General features: G+C 46.7%; 1 pseudogene; it reads left to right on the forward strand.

The window, feature by feature from the left end:
- Positions 1 to 6,832: 6,832 nt before the first annotated feature.
- On the forward strand, positions 6,833 to 8,024 carry LOC132415139 (heterogeneous nuclear ribonucleoproteins A2/B1 pseudogene; annotated as a pseudogene).
- The last annotated feature ends 16,482 nt before the right edge of the window (positions 8,025 to 24,506 follow it).

Here is a 24,506-nt window from a genome sequence, read left to right on the forward strand (position 1 = left end):
GGCGCACGGAGCAGCAAATTCATGTCAGAGCCAGCACTGGAATGTCTCCCAAGCTCCCAAGGCTCCTGGTGGGGAAGGAAAGGTGGGCCGATCGGAGCAGCCCTGATTGCAAACCAGCCTCCCAGCAGAGCTGCTGGGCCTGGCCAAAGCTGCAGGCCTGGGGGCTTGGGGGGCGTGGGGAGCGGCAGCTCTGACAGAAAGGGCTGCAGGAGGATGCTTTGAGGCCGTGCAGGTGTGCAGGAGAGGGCTGGGGGGGTCTATCTCACCCCAGCTCTTGCCGCGGTCCAGGGTGGGACAGGCTGTGGCCAGGATGGAAGAAACTGGTCTCTCTCTCCAGATTGTGAGCCCTTGGAATGCATGGACTGTGCCTTCTTTCCTCTGTCTCCCTTGGACTCCTGGTGTGCAGAGCTCTTGTTGTATTGGATTGGGAGCCCCTAAGGAACACTTTCCCCACTGAATGGAAACTTCCTCTAGGCAGAAGCCACCTTTTCCCTTTCCCAACCGTCCTCACCACAGCCCCTCAGGTCCTGCCCATGGGCTCCCTAAAGCAGCTGATGGCTTTCTCTGGCTCCTGCCAGGACTCCTGGGGCCCAGCCTAAAAGAAGAAAGAGCCCATATCTTCAGGGACCCAGTGCCCACAGCACAGGGTCTGTGGTCAGTCATCTACCCCTTGACAGACCCAAGGATGGTCGCTACACAGCCTCTCCCAGGAGGAACTGCCTTCCCAGCTTTCTCTCTGCTGTCAAGGGAAGGCCTTTGTGCCCTGCTCGAGGGCTTTGGCATCAACAGAAGTGGTGGGTTCAGGGTCAGCTTCTTAATTCTTACACCACCCGGCCACCTAGTCTCCCCAAGGATGCAGGTGTAAGCTCCCACTCTGTTTCCTTCCCTGTTACATGGAAATAACATTTCATAACTGACTGGGTTACAGCTGGTGGTGATAAAGACATGAAGATGATGCTAGAAGCTTCTGAGACTAGAAGTGCTTAGCATTTAGAATCAGTATGTTTCCCTTCCCTCCTTCCTCCCCTCCTTCCTCTCTCTACTCCCTCCAGGAGCCCTTCTCCCAGATGTGAACCTGATCCTAGGACCCCCTCAATTCCCTGCTCCAGAGGTCTGAATACCACCACCCAGAGAAACACAGCCACCTTTCTGGTAAGAAGCCCCCAGGCCCCTGGAGGCCAGCTGACTTTCCAGGGACCAGGAACCAGGGAAAGAGAATTCATTCCATGTGCAGGGTTGTAAATAAGCCACGAGAGGCTGCGCCATTCCAAGCTGCACCTGTGAGCATCCTTCTGCTGAAGCCCTGTCGGCGTTGCCATGACAAACTCGTGTTTCTGCATGCCTCTCTTCCAGCTTCGAGAGGATGCCTTATGACGAGACTCAACACTGAAAATGCCTTCATAATTTTTTTCCCCTAAAACAGGTTGCATGTTCTAAAAATCCACCTGCTTGTTATATGTGTTTGCTTTTTATTTTGAGAGTTTTGTGAGTACTACATTTGTACAGTATACATGCAAGCGTATGATATACACGTGGGAGTTCTGTGGTGGAGAGCTGTCGTGGCAAATACACAACCACCGCACAGCGTGATAAGACATCTCTCCTCCTAAAACATCTCCCACATCCATTGGCCCGTCCCAAAGCCTGAAATGCCACCACTAGAGATTTACCACTTTTGAACTTGAGTGATTATCCATCCCTAAGAGTCTACTGTGACAATGTGCCAACCCCTAAAAGGGACTAAGTTACCATCGGATGACGGGTTAGCAAAAGAACCGTGAGACATCGGGGAGGATGGCCAAAGGGTTGGTAGAAGAGCCCTGAAAGAGGAGATGAGAGGCATACAAGACATATTACCTACTTTACAGGTTTGCAAGGCCTGCTTGTGAGAGGACACATGCGTGTACACACATACACACACATACCTGCATGCACACATGCACACACACAGTGCTCTTTATAGAGAGCAATTGGTCCAAAAACCTAAGTCATGTTCAGATATACCTGGGATGCTTCCAAAAATGCAGGTACACAGGCCCTGCCCCATTCATACTGAATCAAAGTTTCTAGGGCTGGAGCCGAGCCCAAGACATTGGACATGGTAGGGGAGCATCCAGGTGCTGTTGCTGATCGGTCAGGTTTAGAAACCACTGCTGTAGAGGACAGAGCCCCAGGAGAGGAAACAGAACACCTGAATTTGGGTTGCAGCATTACCATTTATTGAAGAACCCTGGGCACTGCACTCTCTAAACCCCGGGGGAAACATGTGTGTGAGACCTAGGTGCCATGATCTGTCTGAGGCAAGTGTTACGGAAATGCCCGTTGAAAGCCATCAGACAATGCAAATGCTGTTATCACATACGCACACGTGGTGTGTGGCTTGCGTGGGTACGTGTCACGTATATCCGTGTACCTGGATTTCCTATAGAGAGGGCAGGACTGATCTTCATTGCCCTCCTTCACCTAAGCTCGTGGCTGTCTTCACATCTGAATAGAGTTTCTCTCTTCAGGACTTGCCCCCTGCTCTCCTCTCCCAATAGCATGGCACAGTCCCTGATTGTTTTTTTTTTTTTAATTTCTATCTAATAGGTTTATCTATCATCTACGATCCCTCCTGGAGAGTAAGAAGGAAGAGAAGTAGTCACTCCTGCTTTACAACAAGGGGAAACCCAGGCAGGGGGCCGTTAGAGGGCTTTATACCATTTAAACATAGAGCAGTGATACTTTCCTTTTGAAAACCTGGTGAATACGTACACACACAAAATTTCCCATACAGTTTCAGGGTTTCATGGACTTTCTGGCGCCTTTCCTAGGAGTCCAGTAACCCCAGGCAAAGAACATCTGCCCCACCTGGATCTGCCCTCTGAGCTTCCAGAGGGTCACGTTCAAGCACATGAGGCTTCCTTTCAGCTGCGTCTTTGCTGAATGACTAACACATTACCCTCTCGCCCCGAGCTGCAAGATTAACTTGCCTGACCTTCCCTCCCTCCCCAAGAAAGAGGGTCAAAACCCAGTGACGCAGTGACACATCACTGTGTCAGGACAGGATCTCACACCAGACTGTGCCTCTCCATTCCTGAGCCTGCAGTACAAAGTCTGAGCTGCCGTTAGGTATCAGGAGGATGGATGACCTTTATCGCAATAACAGAAGACAGCTCAAACTGACTTAAACAATAAAAGGAATCTACCCGTCCGTGACAGTAAAAAAAAGTTTGAGGTGGCTGGGCTTTATGCAAAGTCTGATTCATTTGCTCTATCTTGTTTCCTTTGGTCTCTCCACCCTCCTCCACGGTGTCAACTTCATCCTAAGACTCACAGCCTTCAAGGTTGCAACACGGTCGCCAGCAGCCACCAAAGCTCTATGCACCTTCATTCATTCTCGGGAGAGAGAGTAAGCTGCTTTTTTGATAGTTCCCATGAATGAAAGTGGAAGCTTCTTTCCAGAACCCCTCAGTCAATGTGTCCCCACATCTCACTAGCCCACGTTGGGAAACATCCCATCCTGATCAGAGCCTCTGTCCTTGGAGTGCTGCCTGGCTGGGAAATTCAGAACATGGTACAGATGGCTTGCCTCAGTGCTCAGACCTCCAAGCCCTTGGGCTTAGCCTCCTCTGCCATTTAAACTGCTTTCAAGAAAGGAATGAAGGACTCAAAAGAAATGATTTTATAAAAGCTCAGGCTCTGGTTTTGTCCCACACAGACCCTGGGCAAAAGCCTGGGCCTTCTCAGGAAGGAAAGAGGAGATGGATTTTCACTTTCTAGAAAGGTAAGGCAACGGAATCTGCAGCCAGTCAGCTGAGTGGAATGAGGGCCACACAGGGAGTCAGGGAGCTGGGGTTATGCCTCTTTCCTCCTTAGAAAGCTTGGATGATCATGAACGACGTGTTTATCCTCTCTGGCCTCTCTACAAAAAGCGTGAAATGGTCATCCCTTCACTTTTCCAGTGATCCTGTGTAAGGTACGACAGCTTGGAATGAAGCTGAGTCCTCAGAAGTTCCCAGGATTCTGTGCTACATCACAGAGGATCGAGAATGTGGTATGTGGAGTGGTTTTGGGCCAGTCCTCTATTGCCAGAACCATCCAGAAGGTCTGTTAGTGTAACTCCAAAACTGCAGGTCCCACGTGGCTCTGGCACTGTTTGGAGCTCATATAAAGAAACATGGCTCAGCAACTGAAAGTGATGTTTTTTTAAAAAAAATCCAATTATTTATTTAAATCTTTTGAAGAGATATAAACACTTTGCAAAGTTTTTCTAAAGCCCCCTTTTCTCCTCCCTAATTCTGTCACATCCCTAGCTACTCAAGAGCATTTTGTATGTCAAAAGCTCCCATGCTCTCTCCAGCACCCAAATGTCTCCCCTCTTTTGGAGCTCTTTATTATTTTGTTTTAATTGATTTTTACTTATTTATTTATTTATTTTTGGCTGCATTGGGTCTTCATTGCTGTGGGCTGGCTTTCTCTGGTTGCGGCCGGAGTGGGGGCTACGCTTCATTGCAGTGCACGGGCTTCTCATTGCGGTGGCTTCTCCTGCTGCAGAGCACGGGCTGTAGGCGCACGGGCTTCAGTAGTTGTGGCTCGCGGGCTCTAGAGCGCAGGCTCAGTAGTTGTGGCGCACGGGCTTAGTTGCTCCGCGGCATGTGGGATCTTCCTGGACCAGGGCTCGAACCTGTGTCCCCGGCACTGGCAGGCGGATTCTTAAACACTGTACCACCAGGGAAGTCCCTGGAGCTTTTTATTATGGAGGGTGATTTAATCTCTTGTGTTAGGTCCTGTTCCATTTCCTCTGGGCTCTCTTCCCACTCATTCTCGAAGTTCTACATCCCAAAAGATCTTTATCAAAGTTGAGCCAGAACTCTTCTTAGAGTACTCACACACTTCAATAAACCTTGTCCCTGTCACATAAGCATCATTGGGGAAACAGACTTCCAGTCTCATATACATATAAATTATTCTAGTGCTATGTATTCCAGGGAAAGAGCCCATAGGGTTTATTAGGATTTATATATATATATGAGATTTATTGTAGGAATTGGCTCACATGGTTATGGAGGCCAAGAATTTGCATGATCTGCCGTCTGCAAGCTCAAAAACCAGGAAGGCTAGATGCCGTCAGTCCAAGTCCAAAGGCCAGAGAATCCAGGCAGCCACTGGTATAAGTCCTGGAGTCCGAAGACCCAAGAGCCAGGAATTCCTATGTCTGAGGGCAGGAGAAGTTGGACATCCCAGCTCAAGAACAGAGGGGGGAATTCAACTCTCCTCCACCTTTTTGCTTTATTCGGGCCCTCCTTGGGCTGGATGATGCCCACCCACACTGATGAGGGCAGATCTTCTTTACTCAGTCTACTGATTCTAAATACTAATCTCTTCCAGAAACATCCTCACAGACACACCCAGAAATAATGTTTTACTGGCTATCTGGGCATCCCTTAGCCCAGTCAAGTTGACACATATAATCAACATCACATACCCCATCTGGAAGTAGGACATCAGCTTTAGTGGTTTGGGCTGTTGGGGATGGGGGGGCGGCGGTCATGAACCGTCCACCTGCAGAACATTGCCTTCTCATACCTTCTACTCCTGTGGTTGTTACTTGGAACAAGTCCGCAGGATATTCTCCACTGGCTCCTCCAGCTCCACTCTCCAGCCTTCTCAACCCTGCTCTGAGACCCAGGAGGCCGACCTGTGTGGTCTATACCTAGAGGCTCCCTGGCTGTCTGGCTCCTGGTTGGGTTTGGCCAATGGGAGGCATTGACAAGAGATGGGAAGCAGGAGGTTGGGATGTTTATTCTGCCAGATCCCCCGCTGCTGGGCTGATGACTGGCTTTGACTCCCATCCCAGGCCCTCTCCTAGCTGCAGCTGCCCCTGGGCTCTGGTCACTACTCCCACTTTCCCCTTCAGCCTGGAGGCAGTAGCGAGTCCCTGTAGCTGTTGGTCCCTGGGACTCGTTACCACCTTCCCTGGCATCCTCACCCTTGTCGCTTGTCTGAACCCTGTAAACAGCTCCTTCATCCAGCTATCCTCACTGCCTGGAGTGACAGGATGTGGACTGATTCAGTGCCCCTGACTTTCACAGACTCGTTACCTCCTGGAGTCTCACCTTATCGTTGTGAAGTGGAGAGGGGAGGGAGGAAGCATTACATTCTTATTTATGGAGGTTCTGACATGTAAAACTTTCAACAATAATTCAGGCAAATGTCAAGGTCTAACTTGCATCTTTGGTCTGGAATATCTACCATTTTTGGCCAAGTTAAGGATTTAGTCAGTGGCTGAAGAACAGTGTCTCTCTGAAAAGCTCAGTGGAAAATGAATCCACAGCTTGTCACTATCGTGATCTAACTATGGGACTACCCTAACCAGACAGGAACCACTAAAATTCAGGTGGAACTTTGCTGCACTCCCCAGCCAGTTTACCTTATCCTGACCACAACAAGACCAAAAGAGATAGAAGAATGCCAAGTACATATCACAGAAAGACTGAGTCAGGGATCAACATGATCTGAGCTACTCTGAAAAAGCCTCTCACTCCAAAAAATCCACACACATCCCCCATTTCCATCCCAGGCCTGATTAGGATGAAACCACGTCTGCCCGTATCTGAAATTTCATCAGTAAAGAGGTATAACTTCGCCTTTAGGCCAAATGTAAATATTGCCCTGGACTGGCCGCAAGGGGGAGGGGCACGTACTTGGCGCAAGGAGGTCGTAGAGCGTTCCCGCCATTGGCTGTGGTTAGGCCGTTTACGCAACGGCCTGACGTAGGGGAGGAGGCGTTAGTCGGGGGAAGGTTCTAGAAAAGCGGCGGCAGCGGCTCTAGCGGCAGCAGCAGCAGCGCCGGGTCCAGAGTGGAGGTGCTCCTAGCGGTGTCGTTTCTCGACCAGCGGCAGTTCTCACTACAGCGCCAGGACGAGTCCGGTTCGTGTGCGTCCGCGGAGATCTCATCTCGCTCGGCTGCGGGAAATCGGGCTGAAGCGACTGAGTCCGCGATGGAGAGAGAAGAGGAACAATTCCGTAAACTCTTTATTGGTAGCTTGAGCTTTGAAACTACAGAAGAAAGTTTGAGGAACTACTACAAGCAGTGGGGAAAACTTACAGATTGTGTGGTAATGAGGGATCCTGCAAGCAAAAGATCAAGAGGATTTGGTTTTGTAACTTTTTCATCCATGGCTGAGGTTGATGCCGCCATGGCTGCAAGACCTCATTCAATTGATGGGAAAGTGGTTGAGCCAAAACGTGCTGTTGCAAGAGAGGAATCTGGAAAGCCAGGGGCTCATGTCACTGTGAAGAAGCTGTTTGTATGTGGAATTAAAGAAGATACTGAGGAACATCATCTTAGAGATTACTTTGAGGAATATGGAAAAATTTATGCCGTTGAGATAATTACCGATAGGCAGTCTGGAAAGAAAAGAGGCTTTGGGTTTGTTACTTTTGATGACCATGATCCTGTGGATAAGCTTGTGTTGCAGAAATACCATCCTATCAATGGTCATAATGCAAAAGTAAAGAAGGCTTTATCTAGACAAGAAATGCAGGAAGTCCAAAGTTCTAGAAGTGGAAGAGGAGGCAACTTTGGTTTTGGAGATTCTCGTGGTGGTGGTGGAAATTTTGGACCAGGACCAGGAAGTAACTTCAGAGGAGGATCTGATGGATATGGAAGTGGTCGTGGATTTGGAGTTGGCTATAATGGGTATGGAGGAGGACCTGGAGGTGGCAATTTTGGAGGTAGCCCTGGTTATGGAGGAGGAAGAGGAAGATATGGTGGTGGAGGACCTGGATATGGCAACCAGGGTGGGGGCTGCAGAGGTGGTTATGACAAGTATGGAGGAGGAAATTATGGAAGTGGAAATTATAATGATTTTGGAAATTATAACCAGCAACCTTCTAACTATGGTCCAATGAGGAGTGGACACTTTGGTGGTAGCAGAAACATGGGAGGACCGTACGGTGAAGGAAACTATGGTCCAGGTGGAGGAAACTATGGTCCAGGTGGAGGAAGTGGGGGGTATGGAGGGAGAAGACGATATTGATCTTCCTATTTACCGTGGGCTTCACTGTATAAATGGGAGAGGATGAGAGCCCAGAGGTAACAGAACAGCTTCAGGTTATCGAAATAACAATGTTAAGGAAACTCTTATCTCAGTCATGCCTAAATATGCAGTGATACGGCAGAAGACACCAGAGCAGATGCAGAGAGCCATTTTGTGAATTTAATTTATTTAATAACATTATTTAATTTAATAATGTTTAATTATTTAACATTATTTAATAACATTACCTTACTGTGGAGGAAGGATTGTAAAAAACGAAAATGCCTTTGAGACAGTTTCTTAGCTTTTTTAATTGTTGTTTCTTTCTAGTGGTCTTTGTAAGAGTGTAGAAGCATTCCTTCGTTGATAATGTTAAATTTGTAAGTTTCAAGTGACATGTGAAACCTTTTTTAAGATTTTTCTCAAAGTTTTGAAAAGCTGGTGTAATAAGACGTAACGTTTTTCCTTTAAAAAAATTTAAGTGCGTGTGTAGAGTTAAGAAGCTGTTGTACATTTATGATTTAATAAAATAATTCTAAAGGAAAAAATATTGCCCTGAAGGGAGACATTGAGTTACATTTGAAGAATATTTCCATTATGTGCAAGGCACTGCTGAACACTAGTTAATGCTTTAATCCTACCAGTTACCCTGGAGTAGGAATAAACTGAATATGAGAAGAAAGTGGAACCACAGAGGTGGGGAGAAACATGGCAAAAGGGGAGGAAGTTGAAGACACACGTTGCCTTTATTCATCCTGGGCTCAGGGGAGAGGCTCTGGATTAGAGATATAAACAGGGAGTCTGCAGCATTATGGATGGTGCTGAAAGCCATGGGCTAGATAAGACACCCAGGAGGAAGGACTGAGCAGAGAAGAGAACAGGGCAGGAAAGAGAGGAGGGGTGAGGATAGACAAGAACTGAGCCCAGGGACACTCCAATCTTAGAGCTTGTGAAAGGGAGAAAAAGTGAATCCAGGAAAGAACATGGAAAAGGAACAGCTGGTGACGTAGGAGGAAGATCGGAAAACTCAGGTGTTTGGAAGCAACTGAGAAATTGTTTCAAGAAGTGAGTGACCAGACGACTTAAACTGTTGCGGATGGGTCAAATAAGAATGGAGAATTGACCATTGAATCTGTCATCATGGAAGTCCCTTGATAAATGTGGTTTTACTGTCATGATAGGGACACAAGCCTGATTGGAGGGTGTGTGACAAAGAATAGGAGGTGAGGAAATAGAAACAGTCCAGATAATGTTTTTAAATTTTGCTCTGAATGATTAGCAGGCAAATGGTGAGATAACTGGAGGGGAAAGTAGGGTCTAGGATTCTTTTTTTAAAGATGAGAGTTATATCCCATTTAGTATGCTAATGGATATGGTGCACTAGAGAGAGAAAATTTGACAATGCATATGAGAGAGCAGATAATTGCTGGAGTGATACCTTTGAATAAGCAGGAAGGGAAGGGATCCAGTACACAACGGGGGTGGGGGGGGGGACCTGGCCTCAGATAGATGCATGGATGGTCCATTCATCATAAGAGGATGGAGGCAGAGTAAAAGGACCTGGATACTGGAGGTTGGTATTTTTGGTGGAGGGATGGTAAGGTTTTGTTTTGTTTTTTTCTGATTTCTTCTATTTTCTCAGTGGGGAAAAAAAATGCTATCATTGGCTGAAAGTGAAAGGAAGGAAAGTTGTGTGAAGGCCTGGGAAGGGAGGAGTGTGATACAGTTATCACAAAAAGTAGGAGAGTGACTTGCCTGGGGAGAGATTGTAGGATTGCTGGGCAACAATATGGTCCTCCTGAGGTTAAAGGCCATGATTTTAAAGGGAGACCTTTCAGCACAGTCGTGTGTTTTCCTCCAGCCACTTTCGGCAGCTGGAGTACAAGCGTGGGATAGATGAAAGTTAGATTTGACTAGTGTTGGGGCTTTGCTAGGCCCACAGGTTGGGAGGGAAGAAGGTCAAGGTGGTTGTATTAGTTATCAATTGCTGTTAAAAAAATGTTCCCAACACTTAGTGGCTTAAAACATAGACATTTATTATCTCACAGTTTTTGAGAGATAGAACTTAGAATTTGGAAGCAGCATGGCTGGGCAGTTCTGGGGTCTGTCATGAGGATGCAGTCAAAATGTTACCAGGGCGACGGTCATCTGAAAGCTTGACTGGGGCTGGAGACTCTGCTTCCACCATGGCTCACGTACGTGACTGGCAAACCAGAGGTGGTTGTTGGCAAACGGATTCAGTTCCTCTTCATGTGAGCCTCTGCACAGGGTGTTCGTGCGTCCTCACAACGTGACATACGACTTCTCACAGAGATAGCAATCCAAGAGGGAGAACTAAGATGAAGCTATCTTTTTCTGACCTAGACTCAGGTCACAATGGATTGCTTGGCCACATTCTATTTGTTAGAAGCAAGTCACCAAGTTCAGCCCATGTTCAAGGGGAGGGGAATTAGACTCCACCTTATGAAGGGAGAAGTGTTGTTATGAACTGAATATTTGTGTCCCCCCAAAATTTATGTGTTGAAGCTTTAAACTTCCAGTATAGCTATATTAGGAGATGGGGCCTTGAAGGAAGTTATTAAGGTTATATGAGATCATGAAGATGGGACTGTGATCTGATAGGATTATGTCTTTGTAAGAAGAGACACAGCTACTCAATACTCTATAATAACCTAAATGGGAAAAGAATTTGAAAAAGAGTAGATACACATATACGTATAACTGAATCACTCTGCTGTACACCTGAAACTAACACAACATTGTTAATCAACTATACTCCAGTATAAAATAAAAATTTTTTTAAAAAGAAATATATTTAGAACTAAATTAACAATGAAAAGAAAAAGATTTAACATCTTCTTAGTGATTAGAAAAAAGAAGAGACTCAGCTCGCTGCTTCTTCAAGCCGAGAAGAGAGCCCTTACCAGAAACTGAATTGACCAGAACTTTGATCTTAGACTTCTAGCCTCCAAACTAGTGAATAAATTAATTTCTGTTGTTTAAGCCACTCACTCTATGATATTTTGTTATGGCAGCCCAAGAAGACTAACACAAGTGTCAAAGAACTTGCAGACGTATTTTAATGTCATTACAAAGGACAAAGATATATGCAAGTGAGTTTCTTGTGATGGACCATGAACTCTAAGCTGAGAAGGGAGGGAACTGATGGTCTAGAGGGATGAATGAATGAACTAGAGAATCACTGAATGGAAGAGAGGTCACTGAAGGGGTGGAAGAATCTCGGAGCGGGAAACAAATTGAACAGATATGAGGTAGTGGCCAGAGAGAGTGGCTTGAAATGAAGATTTTTTGGACTTGGCACAGTTGGTGCTGGTGACAAGATCTAGGATAAGATGACAGAAGTAGGTGACTGAGGTGGGAGGAGATTAATTAATGGAAAGGTAGATCATCTAATAGGCATTGAAGGGTGCAGGAATGATGCCAAGTGTACAGATGCTAGAGTGACTCACAGAACTCAGGATAACACTGTACTTACACTTATTGAGTAAAGAACACAAATGAACAGCTGGATGAAGGGATACACAGGGTAGGTCAGGAAGGGTCCTGATGCAAGAACCTCTGTCCTGTGGAGTTGGGATGCCTCACCCTTCCTGCGTGTGCATGTATTATTCACCAACCCAGAAGCTCTTCGAATCTTGCTGTTCAAGAGTTTTTATCTTGAACAGTCTTGGGACCTCCTCTTTCTCCAGAAATTGGGGGATGGGACTGAAAGTTCCCATCCTCTAAATTTACCTGTTAGGTCTTTCTTGCGGCCAACCTCCTCCATCCTGAAGCTATCTAGGGGCTTCACCCTGAGTCATCTTATTAGCATAAACTCTGGTGTGGTCCAAAAGAGCTCATTATGGATAACAAAAGACACTACTATCACTCCGGAAATTCCGTGAGTTTTAGGAGCTCTGTGCCAGAACCAAGGACAAAGACCAAATATATTTTATTATACCACAGCCTGCCTCATAATAAGTGCTATGTAAGGTATTAATAATTCCTTGTTATAGATGAAGCCACTGAGGTACAGAGAGGTTAAGTAACTTGCTTATGGTCACACAGCTAGTAAGGGCCAGGGTGAGGAACTCAGACTCATGTTAAATGAGAGAAAGAGCCGATCTCAGAAGGTCTTAAGTGAACCCTCCCTGAGACTCCATTGGTCAGTTTTGCCTGGGTCCCCCACATCTAACAATATCTGCTACCATTCTTTTCTTCTCCTTCTTGAGACACTATGAGTTGGTTTCTGTTATTTAGAACTGAAAACGTTCTGGGATAGACTATGTGACCAGTGAAAGCCAAGAGTGGCTGGAAACAATATTTAAAGGGCCAATGGCAAAATTCCTCTTTGGAAGGAATTGTTTGAGTCTAAAATATAGGCTTTTAGGCATAATCTGAAAGTAGAGGGCAGAACGAAAGGAGAGTTGAATTGCTTTGCTTAAAAATAAAAAGGAGGGACTTCCCTGGCGTCGCAGTGGTTAAGACTACACGCTCCCCATGCAGGGGGCCCGGGTTCAATCCCTGGTCCGGAAGCTAGATCCCACATGCATGCTGCAACTAAGGAGCTGGTGAGTCGCCACTGAGGAGCCCACCTGCCACAACTAAGACCCGAAGCAACCAAATAAATAAATATTAAAATATAAATAAATAAAAATCAAAAAGAATTTGTTTTTTTCATTTGGCCTCTCAAGGAGAAATTTTAGGTTGTCTTCAACCTGACTTTGTTATGAAGCTGTCATGAACAAATAAGTACTCAAACCTTGATCATATCTCTAATTATTTCCTTAAGACCAGATTCTAAGGAATGCAATTACTTGGTCTAAGGGCATGGATATCTTAAAAACATTTTTTAACAAATTGCCCTCCAGAACGAATGAAACAGTTTATATTTCCACCAACAGTGAATGAGTCTTGGCTTCTCAGTGTGTGTGTGTGTGAGTGTGAGTGTGAGTGTGTGTGAGAGTGTGTGTGTGAGTGTGTGTGTGAGTGTGTGTGTGTGTGTGTGAGTGTGTGGGGTTTTTTTGGCCGCGCTGCGCAGCTTGCAGGATCTTAGTTCCCCGACCAGGAATTGAACCCGAGCCCTCCACAGTGAAAGCGCAGAGTCCTAACCACTGGACCGCCAGGGAATTCCCTATATATTTTTAAATCTTTGACAAATAGGTGAAAATTGCTTTAGTTTGTATTTTGATATTACCAGTAATTTCAAACTGTTTAAATGTGTTTATTGGCCATATCTATTTCTTCTTTTAAGAATTGCCTTCCTGCAGGCCTCTGGAAAGATGCTTCCCATCTTTCTGCTGAACAAAATCTGACCAAGTCCTCTTTCCTTCCTACTTTGTCCACATGGGTTTACTCATCACCACTCCTTATAGGGTGATCCACCTGTCTGGTTTTAAAACTGAAAGTCCCATGTCATGGAAATCCCTCATTCCTGGGCAAACTGAGACAGTTTGTCACTCTACCTCTGGGCCTTAGGCCTTCACCTGGAAAATGAAGACCAGATGCCCTTTCTTGTGCCTCCCAGCTTCTCACTCATTCACCCTGCAGCTATGGACCATGTTCTACTCCTCTGAGCAGGCATTCTGCCAGGGAGGCATTAGGGATTCCTCAGTGATCCAGACCAAGTATCCCTCATGTTTATGATGGTTCCTGGAGGGATACCATCTTGACGGATTTTCAACTAAGACCTTAATGTGATTGGTTGATAGCAGATAAGGAAGCCCTAATATGGAAGCAGGAAGAATGGTCCCCAGAGTACACTTGAAGGAAGTTAGATGTCAGGAAGGGTGAAGAGGGCTGAAGAGGCAAAAGATAAACCTGAAGGACTCTGAAGTTTGGCCCAGGAACAGTAACCAGTGTACCTTTTCTCAGAAGCAGATTCTCTACAATCTGAGGCTATTTCCTGATACCCTTCCCAAAGCCCTTAAAATAGGCATTTGAGGGAATTCCCTGGTGGTTAGGACTCCTCACTGCCAAGGACTGGGGTTCAATCCCCGGTCGGGGAGCTAGGATCCTGCAGGCTATGCAAGCAGCCAAAAAAAAAAAAAAGGCATTTGAGAAACTCTCCTGGGTTCCAAGGTTTATAGTGACTTTATGTGTCTCTCTTGTTGGCCCAGGTTTACATGTCCCAAGATTTGGAAAGAGTTCCTCTCCCTGTGACATCCTGTAAAAATGAACACCATTCGAGATCATTTATACAGAGCAAGCACTTTTGTACCCCACATTATTAAAGGTCAGAAATAAATTCTCACCATGCCCAAGAAAGGGCCTCAGAGGGAAGCAGCCGAGGACACAAAGCTGTCCAAAACCTCTCTGCTCTCTGCCAGGCTCAAATGGGTCTGGTTTTTTTGATTCTGATCAATAGACTGCTGGGAGAATGGTGAGCTCACTGAAGGCAGGGACAAAGTTCTGCTTCAGATACCCGCCCTGCAGCACTGAACACAGCCTGCACGCCTCAGAAGCTAAGGAAACACTCACCGAATTAGACCGACCTAGCTCACCTAGCTCAAAGAGGAGGGAGCAGAAAGCGGGGAGGGAGCTGGAGCCCAGAGCTCCTGCCACTGCCTTCAAGAGGCAGGGAAGTCCTGACGAAAAGCCTGCCAGGTCTCTAATGAGAGCTAAACCACCAGCAGGCTGTGACTGCTCATTGTTTGGTTATAATTAGCTGCATATTCTGCGATGGCAAAGCTGCAGCCTACATCAAGCAGGAACAGGGCTGGGGGAGGGCTGCCACCCTCGCAGCCACCAGCTTTGGCCCTGGGCTCCGAAACCTGGACCCCTTTGCTTCCTGGCCCTGCCTGCCCTGCACCCAGGGGCAAGGCCCATGGCTGGCCTACGTAGATCATTGATACTGGGCCAACACCAAATCCTGTTCTTAGGCCAAAGGGGAACTCCTTACTGTGGCTGCATGAGAGCATGAGCTGAAAAACCAGGCACGCCTGAGTGTGAGACCAAGTTGTCTGCAACTACAAGCTGTGTGACCTCAGGCAGCTTATTTAACCTCTTGAGCCTGTAGATTTAAAAAAAAATGCATAACATGAGAGTTGCAAGGTTTTTTTAAAAAATAAATTTATTTATTTTATTTACTTATGTTTGGCTGTGTTGGGTCTTCATTGCTGAGGGCAGGCTTTCTCTAGTTGTGGCGAGCGGGGCCTACTCTTCGTTGCAGTCTGTGGCCTTCTCATTGCGGTGGCTTCTCTTGTTGCGGAGCGCAGGCTCTAAGGTCACGGACTTCAGTAGTTGCAGCACGCGGGCTTAGTAGCTGTGGCTCGCAGACTCTAGAGTGCAGGCTCAGTAGTCGTGGCGCGCGGGCTTAGTTGCTCCACGGCATGTGGGATCTTTCCGGACCAGGGCTCAAACCCGTGTCCCCTGCATTGGCAGGCGGATTCTTAACCACTGCGCTACCAGGGAAGCCCGTGAGGTAAGTTTTATTTGGGGCAAAATGAGGACTGCAACCCGGGAGACAGCATCCCAGATAGCTCTGAGAAATCGCTCCACAGAGGCAGGGGAGAAGCTCAGTATATATGTGATTTTGGTAAAGGGGGAGTACATGCAGTCGAGCATATATTTTTTTACAGAAGGTTTCTGCTAATCTCTTGTGGGTTAGTGCTACTCAGGAGGAGCAGACGTCACCATGAAGGATTTTAGACGTCACCATGAAGGATTTTAGCTTTTCTAGATATGAGGAGATATAAGAATTGGGCTCATAAAATTAGCTCCTGAAAATATCTATCTGAAGACCTGTTCTGCCAGTTTTTCCCAGAGCACAGAGCGCCTCATTTCTGCTCTCCACCCGAACTCCTTTCAGGGGGTGTTGAAAGTCAGCAGCTGCAGCAGCACATGATTTAATCCTTGTAGAGGGAGATGGCAAGTGTCAGTGGAAAATGCCAATTTGTAGTTGACAAGCCGTAGCTTCCCCATCTATAAAATGGGACAGTAATAATAGTACTCTTCTTCCTTATGAAGTGTGGTGAGACTCGAAAGGGATAACTCATTTAAGGTACTCAGCAGAGTGCCTGGTGTGCTGTTGGCCCTCAGTGCGTTGTGGCTGCCGTGGTGGAGGGGATAGGAAGTGGGCTTCTACTCAGGCTCCTTCCTCCTTTCTGCACTTTGTCCTCACGCCCTTGGTCAGGCTCCATCCCCCCCCTCCCCCACCCCCACCCCCTGCAGCCTACTCTTTCTCCTTCCCTAAGGAACCAGCTCTGGGGGAGGGTCTGCCTTAGCAGTTTCAGTCTCAGTGTGAGCTCTGTGACCTCTCCTAGGAGGGTAGTCTTGAACTTTTTATTCCTGTGACCCACAGGAAAAAAAAATACATTTTACATAGTGACCCAAGACACACATACATATAGGTAGATAAAACAGGAGACACAAAAGTTTCATGAAACAATACTTATCCAAATCAAGTGTAATGTATTCTGATATGTTCTCTTGATAAATTGATTTCATGACCCAACAGTGGATTGAGACCTTTAGTGTGAAAAACAGTGCCCCAGGTGGAAGAGGCCAGTTAACTCTCATTTCTCATTATAGAGCAAAAGATTCTGTTCCCTCTTAAACGGATTTTTTCGGGGAATTAGTGGAAAAGAAAATTCTGAAAAGTTGAAGCCACATAGCCACATATGAGACTTAAAGGTAAAAGCAAGTTTGAATCACTTTCATTATGAAGATGGGTTTTTGCGTAAGTTTTGGGACCTTCAGAATCAAGCTTCAAAGTACAGCAGATCACCTATCCTTTGCTCCTACACCAAACCACAAGCTAAATTTTCCTTAGCTGGGATTCCAGCAAATCTTCCAAATGCCACTATGCCTAGGTGCCAGGGAAGGGCAAGGTTTATATAGATTCAGCTGGACAGGAAATACTCTGAGCTAAGATTGTACTCACAGTTTTTTTCCAAAACAAATTCAGGGCATGTGGCCTCACAGGTACTTATGAGGACAATAGGATAAAATGTTTAAAACTGGAACTGTCCTGGAAACCCCCAACATAGGATCACAAGGTTACCATAAGAAGTGAAGAATTTGATGCCAAGAGAGTCAGAAGAAGGGAGAAGTCCTTCTTCCCATGCACCTAGGTCTTGTCTTCTGGTTGGAGGAAAGGAGCCTTGGGCTTCCAGAACCTTCTGGAATACCAGAAACTTCTCCTAATACCCTTGAGGGTGCTCAGTAATTAAATACATGAGTGGATTTATAGGAGGACTGGCTCCTGATTGGGAAGAAGAGAAGTAGAGAGAGTAAAGGGAAGTAGAAGGCTTCCGGAGTGTGTTGTGATTTTGCTTACAGCTGCTTGGGCTCACGGCTTCTCGCTCGCCCTGCCCTGCTCCAATCTCCGCCTCCTGCGTGCCGCATCCCCACAGCTCTCTCAACCGTCTCTGCCCTTAACAACTTGACTTTGGCCTAAAGTGGCTGTTGTTACTGAAGAATGAAGAAGGACCAGGCTGGGCTGAACTTTCACACTTGGCTCTTCTTGGATCAGTCCCGTGGAGGAGAGGGATATAATCGTTTCCTTGTCATTTGGGCCCTCGAATGCTGGGACTCCTCCCTTCTATACTGCAACCTAGGATTCTGAAGCTTGAGTAGGACAACAGTCCCTTGTAAGGATCTAAGGACACTCCTCCTCCCAAGGACATCTCTACCTCACAATCCTCCACTTCCATCCCTAGCTGTATACACTGCCTGCATCTACACTTTCCAGTAGGAAACATAATCAACGGGAATGGTCATCTCCAGGTCTGGGCCTCGGTGAGTCCCTCGGAAAGGAGGTTGATTCCAATATATACATAAGGATTTGCTTAGGGACCCAAGGGAGGAAACCAGGTGAGATAAAAAAAAAAAAAAAAACCTCCTCTGAGACCTTCCTCCCATAGATCCCAAGGAGAGAAGGTGAAGCAGACAGGGAGTCATCTCTCAAGACCTCTTTCAGTCCCTACTGCTATTAAACCAATTGGCTCAGCCCAGCCCATGAGATCAATGTTCACAGACCCCAACCTCAAGGCCAGAAAGTAAAACTCAAGTCCTTTTAATCATTTACCCAGTTACTTTGTTCCAAGCTCCGACCTCGCTCTTCCTTGGCCCAGCACCTTTGGAAAACAGCGTGTCTGATGAAAAGCCCTGACTGCTGTTACTTTCGGCCATCTACCTCCTTTGCCTATTTGTTTCCTATGGCTATGTTTCTGAGAGTCTAATTGGGATTAAATTACAGGGTAATACTAATAGAGGGGGGCGAAAACCCAGCTAACGGCTCCCTGTTCCACTAGGCAACAATTGTAGTAATCACAAAAAGAAAGGCATTAGCTGGAGGTGGTTGGGTTTCCTGGTCTGGCTTCCTCCACACCCCTGTCTGAGCGAGTGAAAATGGTTCACAGGGTACACCAAAAGCCCAGAGACGAGTGAAGATGAAATCAACTTTATTGAAAGAATCAGGAAGAAAGCAAGAAAACTCTTTTAGAAATGAGAATTGGCATCACAGCAAAAGTAGAAGCAAAGAGAACTGGGTTCAATCCCTTGGAAAATGAACCGAAGTAATCACATAAATCGCTAAAGAGCTTTGGCTTGGGTTTTCTGGGATGTGATGAAGTTGAAGAAGCACTGGTCCTTCGCTCACTTTCTGCGGGTTAAGGCTGATGGAGAGCACGTGTGAAATAAATAGGCCACTCCGCAAAGTAAATCCACACCACAAACGTTCCAAAGAGACACAGGCCAACAGCACCATCATTCCATCCAATAAACTGTACTCACATTGGGACAGAAGAAGAACAACATGACACGGACCCTGATGTCAAGGTCCACACAGTCCAAGATGGGGGACTAAATAGTGTGTCTACTGACCAGTCCCTCTTCCTGACCCTCATGACCCATTTCTCAAATTAGAAAGCACTTCATAGGCTCTCAGCTGCGAGGAACATAGGGATTCCTGCTCTCATTCTACAGATGTGGGAACCAAGGCTCAGAGAAGTAAATTGCTCAAGGTCATGTATTGCCCAAGTTTCCCAATTTCTTTGACTCTTGCCTCTTCCTGCAGGGAGTCCCCAGCGATGCCCCAGTCTGCCGTTGAAGAAGTCTGCCCTTGTCACTGCTCCACAACCTCACACCACACCCTGCAGATGCTGGAAAGCAGGGAGGGACAGCAACTCCCCTCCGGAGTTAGAATACCACACAAGGATGCCCCCACGGCCTTACAGAGTTTACTTGAAATGCTGCCTCTCTTTCTTTTTAATTAGAGCCTCCTCTCTCACTACAATCCAGATTTGGATCTATAAAGGCAGGGTGTCGAAAATACATCCAAATGGTAGACAGTATGTTATGCTAAAAAATAGAGGTAAATGTCATATCAACACTCAGCATTCAGGTAATAGAAGCATTTTTGTTCAAGATGTATCCTAAATCAAATGAAAGCAGATATTAAAATAGAAGCTTCCGCTGAATCACAATAAATACCAAATTCCAAAGTGAAGCGCTACACCAGGATTTGCAAAGTAAGTGGCAAAAGAGTTGAGAGTAAGATTTTAGATGAGAATTTCTTTGGAGAAAGCTGTGTTATGAGTTCCACTCCACCCCCTATCTCAGAGGTGTCCAGACTGAGAAACCAGGGGAGTTTCCCTGTGGTCTGGTGGTTAGGATTCGGCGCTTTCACTGACGCGGTCTGGGTTCAATCCCTGCTCGGGGAACTGAGATCCCGCAAGCCGAGTTGTTGGGACAAAGGTGAGAGCTGTGAGTGGGAGAGAGAGAGGGCTGCCTAGGATAGTCAAAGATCCTATCCAAGAGGACAGCCTAGAGGGGCAAAGAGAACTCAGCCAGGACAAGCTGGAGGTATGACCGGATTCCTAGGGATGGAGGAGGGAGTAAACGATGAGCCTGAGGAAAGTACATCACCCAGGCTAAAGGACTGCATATGTTATGGGCTGAATGTCTGTGTCCCCCCCAAATTCATATGTAGAAATCCTAACCCCAACGTGATGGTGTTAGGAGGTGGGACCTCTGGGCGGTAATTAGTCATGAGGGTGGAGCTCTTCTGAATGGGATTTAGTGTCTGTAGAAGAAGAGGCCAAAGAGCTATCTTGCTCTCTTCCTGCCACGTGAGGATACAATGAGACCGTTCAGCATTCCGCAAGCCAGAAGAGAGCTCTCACTAGAGCCCACCCATGCTGGCCACCAGATCTCAGACTACAACCTCCAGAACTGTGAGAAATAAAATTCTGTTTTTATAAACCACCCAGTCTATGGTATTTTGCTATAGCAGCCTGAACTAAGGAGGGGATATAAAGTATCCACAAAAGTCAGCTTTAAACACCTGCAAGCCCAGAAAACACCAACGCCAGATTCCCACCCCTGCACCAGTCAAGGGGGACTTTCCTGCTTGTTCCCTCTCCAACACTGTAAGCATCAAAAACCACAGTTAAAAGGATGGAAGAGGAGAGACAGACGTGTTGTCGACTGTGAGTGTTCGGCCTGGGCTGAAGGAGAGGGGAAAAGCCCTAATTTTACATCAGATTTGGAATTTTAATGATTATATGAACATTTTAGACACTGAGTTGTGTCTATATTCAGGCTTAAGGTGAATACAGCCTCCTAAGAAAGATCAAGGAAGTCACAGGGCCTGCCTGGATTTTTATTCAGGTGCAGTAGACGCAGCAGCCCTACCGAATTCAAAGGCTTAACAAGAGAGAAAACTTAAGTTTCTTTATAATTACTTCCCATGAGTTGTGCTTGTTTAATGTAACAGTTGTTCAAAAAATATACTGATTGGGAACTATATTCAATATTTTGTAATAACCTATAAGGGAAAACGATCTGAAAAAAGATAGATATGTATGTATAACTGAATCACTTTGCTGTACACCTGAAACTAACACAATATTGTAAATCAACACTTCAATTTAAAAAAATACTGATTTGTTAAATTGCTGTCCTAAGAAACCTAGAAACAGTGATGCCATTCATAAATAGAACCCACTCCTCAGACTGACTACTGGGGAGAGAGAAGCCAATGAGAGAGCAGCCTCCACTCTCACTAAGGGACCTGAGGAGTGTCCGGCCAGGAGCTGCCTGCCTCTATAGGGTCGAGCTGGGGTAACCGGTACCCAAGGTCGTCCCGAGCACGGTCTGCAGCTGGTGGGACACCACCGGCCTGTTCTGAGGATGCCCTGAGTGTCCGCCAGCTCTCCTGCGACAGGAAGGATAGAGAATTGTGAGCTGGCTCTGGTGCAGGAGGAGCCAGGAGCACAGAATCTGCTCCAGTTGTCGGGATGGGAGGAATTCCGCTCTGGGCTGGGTGCGAGGGCCTGTTGAGCTGTCGGTGCCACTTTCTTCTTTGTTCACAATGTATCATCAATAGGCCTCTTTGTACGTAAGTGCCTGGGTTGAAGCAGACCGATTTCATCTGCGGCCCGCAGGTGGGCAAGGGAAGATGGAAATAGACCTGCTGGAAATTACTGAAGTTTAGAGGTCGTGCTTCTGGATGGCAGCCCAACCTGTTCCCTAGTCAAGTCCTGACAAGTCTGAGCTCCAGGTCAGCATCAGGCTGAGACCTCTCTCTCTCTTTCTCACACACATACACACACACACACACACACACACACACACACACACACACACACACACACACACATACACGCACTCTCTCTCTCTCTCTCTCTCATACATGCAGCATTAGGAAGTAAGACATAAAACCGCAGGATTTCTAGCACACGCCTTCCCTATCTTGTCCTCACTGGCCTCTCTGCCTTAAAATATCCCTCCTCAAATGCATCAACCCCACCACAACCAGATTAACATCCCTCAGTCCCATTTTTACTCGTCCCTTCCTCAGGTGTGCTCCTGGATTCCCATTGCCTTCAGGCTGTAGCCCAAGTCCTAGGAGGGTTTCAAATCACCCACTTTCTCAAACTTCGGTGGCGCTTTCTTCCAAACAAACCACCTTCGGTAGCTTTGCTTCTCTGTTTACCCCCAAAGATGCTTTGCGCTTCCCGCCTCTCTGGTTCACGTGCTTCCCCGGGCCTCAGCCAGGCGGGCAGAGCTGCCAGCAGCGGACTGGAACTGAGGCCCGGCCACCGCCTCTGGCTCTGCCACTGCCTCTCTTCAGACAGGTGACCTTCAGGAAGCCACCTCACTGTCTAGGTCTCCTTTTTTCTGTCTTAAATTATTAGACTGAATGATTTTGACTTTTTTGTTTGTTTCTAGTCCAAAGTTAGTGATTCTCCTGCTTCTAAGCAAACCTCTGCCTCTCAGGTGATTTCCAGGCCCAAGTGACATAAATCCCATGACCATCACTTCATCTCTTCTGTTACTCTTTATACACATTTTTCTCTCCTGGGCAGCAAAGAGCTTGCTTTCCTTTTATGAGCAGCTCTACCAGAAAAGGAAATTTTGTCTTTTTCTTTTTTCTTAGTATCTTCTGGGTCCCACTACTTGTGTTTTTAAGGCAACAACTTGACTTGAAGCCCTTTCAAATGGTTCAAGCATGTTAAATTTTCTGCTAGCCAAGCTGTAACATCACAAAAGGCTCTGAGTTCATTTGGGGCCACAGGAACAGGGTTCTAAAGGAGAGAAGGGCAAAGGGTTAGTTGCAATGATATTTTCAAAACCCAAATCAGACTGAAATTTCATCACTCAGGAAAGGCTGGAGACTCCCACATTCCAAGAACCTGGCCAAGAGATGTTAGGATTACCTGCTTATCTGCTACTAGGTGACTGTTTTGGTCCCACTCTGGATATCAAGGGTCACAGGGCCTATCCTCCTTCCTCTCCCATTTGAGAACCCTATTCAGATGGACGTAGGATCATCAGAACATTAGTTCTCAGAAATGCAACATTTGCATTAAGGACTGGGCGTCTCTGGGTACCAATGCTAGACAGCTATTTTATTTGCTGATTGGTGTTGGACTAGAGTCTTACCCTCGCAGTGCCTCAGTTTATTGCTTATAAGAGAGAAAGTAACAATAGGGTTATGAGAATTAAATAAAATAATGCATGTGAAGCTGTTAGCACTGTGCTTGGCCCTTGTGGTTCACATTACAATAAGATTAATCAACATACCAAGGGTTCAAGGTCACCTGGCTCTGTGCCCTTGAGAGTAGGGTTGGGTAATGAGAGGACACAGAGAGAGAACACAGAGGCCCAGGTTCTAATCCTTGCTCTCATTTCCTTGCTTTCAACATGAGTCCCAAAGCACCCCCTCCAGCACCAATGCTATAAAAATCAAAAATAACATACAGGGGACAGTATGATCAGTTATCATGAGCAGCCATTAGAAAAGGCTTACGTGGGATCAAGATGGTGGAGTAGAAGGACGGCTCTCACTCCCTCTTGCGAGACCACCAGAATCACAACTAACTGCTGAACAATCATCAACAGGAAGACACTGGGACTCACCAAAAAAGATATCCCACACCCAAAGACAAAGGAGAAGCTGCAATGAGATGGTAGGAGGGGTGCAATCACAATAAAATCAAATCCCATAACCCCTGGGTGGGTGACTCACAAACTGGAGAAAAATTATACCACAGAAGTCCACCCACTGGAGTAAAGGTTCTGAGCCCCACCTCAGGCTTCCCAACCTGTGGGTCCAGCAATTGGAGGAGGAATTCCTAGAGAATCAGACTTTGAAGGCTAGCGGGATTTGATTGCAGGACTTTGACAGGACTGGGGGACACAGAGACTCCACTCTTGGAGGTCACACACAAAACAGTGTGTGCAACAGGACCCAGAGGGAAGGAGCAGTGAGCCCATAGGAGGCTGAACCAGACCTACCTGCTAGTGTTGGAGGGTCTCCTGCTGAGGCGGGGGGGTGGCTGTGGCTCACCACAGGGACAAGGACACTGACAGCAGAAATTCTGGGAAGTACTCCTTAGTGTGAGCCCTCCCAGAGCCCACCATTAGCCCCAACAAAGAGCCTGTAGGCTCCAGTGCTGGGTCACCTCAGGCCAAACAACCAACAGGGAGGGAACTCAGCCCCACACATCAGCAGACAAGCAGATTAAAGTTTTACTGAGCTCTGCCCACCAGAGCAAAACCCAGCTCTACCCACCACCAGTCCCTCCCATCAGGAAGCTTGCACAAGCCTCTTAGATAGCCTCATCCACCAGAGAGCAGACAGCAGAAGCAAGAAGAACTACAGTCCTGAAGCCTGTGGAACGATAACCACATTCACAGAAAGTTAGACAAAATGAAAAGGCAGAGGACTATGTACCAAATGAAGGAGCAAGATAAAACCCCAGAAAAACAACTAAATGAAGTGGAGATAGGCAACCTTCCAGAAAAAGAATTCAGAATAATGATAGTGAAGATGATCCAGGACCTCACAAAAAGAATGGAGGCAGGGGCTTCCCTGGTGGTGCAGTGGTTGAGAGTCTGCCTGCCGATGCGGGGGACATGGGTTCGTGCCCCGGTCCGGGAGGATCCCACATGCCGCGGAGCGGCTGGGCCCGTGAGCCATGGCTGTGGAGCCTGCGCATCCGGAGCCTGTGCATCCAGAGCCTGTGCTCT

This window comes from Delphinus delphis, chromosome 19, assembly GCF_949987515.2.
Source record: "Delphinus delphis chromosome 19, mDelDel1.2, whole genome shotgun sequence".
NCBI lineage: Eukaryota > Metazoa > Chordata > Mammalia > Artiodactyla > Delphinidae > Delphinus > Delphinus delphis.